This window comes from Echinops telfairi, unplaced genomic scaffold, assembly GCF_000313985.2.
Source record: "Echinops telfairi isolate 266 unplaced genomic scaffold, ASM31398v2 ScPeMD7_7421;HRSCAF=8459, whole genome shotgun sequence".
Taxonomy (NCBI): domain Eukaryota; kingdom Metazoa; phylum Chordata; class Mammalia; order Afrosoricida; family Tenrecidae; genus Echinops; species Echinops telfairi.
Window position 1 is genome coordinate 11,152,202 of NW_022111321.1, and position 1,631 is coordinate 11,153,832.

General features: G+C 39.1%; 1 pseudogene; it reads right to left on the reverse strand.

The window, feature by feature from the left end:
- Positions 1 to 339: 339 nt before the first annotated feature.
- The window catches only part of LOC101657427, a 4,268-nt pseudogene continuing 2,976 nt past the window's right edge, over positions 340 to 1,631 (reverse strand).

Consider the following 1,631-nt stretch of genomic DNA (forward strand, 5'->3'; position numbering starts at 1 on the left):
AAATGTGCTTGACATAATGGATGGGTGTATGGATTGTAATAAGAGCTGTAAGGGCCCCCAATAAAATAATTTCTACCAAAAAATAGTGTTCTGTGAAAATCTCCTATGGTAAGAACTAATCATTTTAGAATGCCGCTTCATTTTGCTGATGGAAACATCCTGGCTAGTGGGATGTTTGTGGACACAATAATTTCTTACTAAAAATAAGTGAATGAAAACAGTAATGGAATTTTGTTTGTTTTTAACTGGGAAGCAGTGGACAATGTTGATGTTTATGAGACAACAAATATTTCAATGCTCATATAATCCACCCATGAAAGAACACAGACTTAATCGCCGTTAGTTGCTGTGCTCCTTAGTGTTCTGTGTCAATGTGTAGCTGGTATAGTCTACTCCCTGCACAGAAATTACAATCTGCACAGCAAATCAGATGTACTCACTTAATCTGGTCCTTCAATCTATAATTCCTTATGTGATGTATTATAATTCTGTGCTCTATGCATGTGGCTATAATCCCGTTTTGGAGGGCATTTTCTGTTACACGATTAAGGTGGGGTGTATCTTTAGACTCTACTAGAGGAAGTGACTTAAGTCACCATCCTTCATATCCTTGGGGCTATGGTCTACTAAAGACAAAACACACACCCCCATTGAAGACATTCCTCTGTACATAAGAGTCATCTCAAACAGAGAAAATCCAGGACTATTAGAAGAGCATGTTCCAGTTCTCTGTCTGAAGTGATGAAGGCTGAAAACAGAGGCACCAGAGAGTGTGGTTTGGAGACTAGGGGACAGAGCAAGAGGAACAATGCAAAGACTATGGGACTGTGCAACAGAGCAACAGGTGGGCTTCCTGCCCCATGGAGACAGATGCCAAGGGACCATGGGATTACTGGCTAAGGAGAAGTGTTGCTGTGGACCAATGACTCTGTCCTTACTGTTTACTGCTCCTGACTTGTGGTTACCTATTAACTTCCCCAGTAAACCCCCATAATTGTATGTCTTATCTGTGAATCCTGTGTGGCTATTGCAAGGACTTTTCAAGCCAAGCATAGAAGTAGAGTGTCACAGCAGTAATAGTTAGTGTCAGAGTAGGTAAAGAAGGATGGAAAGTGGAGGCATGTCTAGCCCCACCCTCTTGGCAATAGGGAAGTCAAAGGAGGTCAGACCCTGCCTCCTATCCCATTTATTGAAGCAACATGGGATATTTCTAAACGGTGCTGATTTTTTCTTCATGATAGCATCAATGACTATCATGCTATATCTGAAAGTCCTAAAATATCCAACAATGGATTTTTTCCTGATTTAAAGGCTACCTTGGACCTGGGTTCTTCATTCAAATTCTAGTACCAAATTTTCCACTAACAGCTGTGGGCTGTAGTTAAGTTATTCAGTCAATACTGAATTTTCAGATTCCTTAATTCTAATGGTGAGAAGTCTGAAAATGATCATCTCAAAAGCAAGATTTTTTTTTCCGGATTTACCATATTTATTCTAAGAATCCCTTCTTATTGGATGGAAAACTGGTTTGCTCTATAAACCCTCACTTAATTAAAATAATAATAAATTAGACATTAAAATCAGGAAAATCCCTAATTTCACATTACTTGTAAGCTAAGTTGTAATTCAGC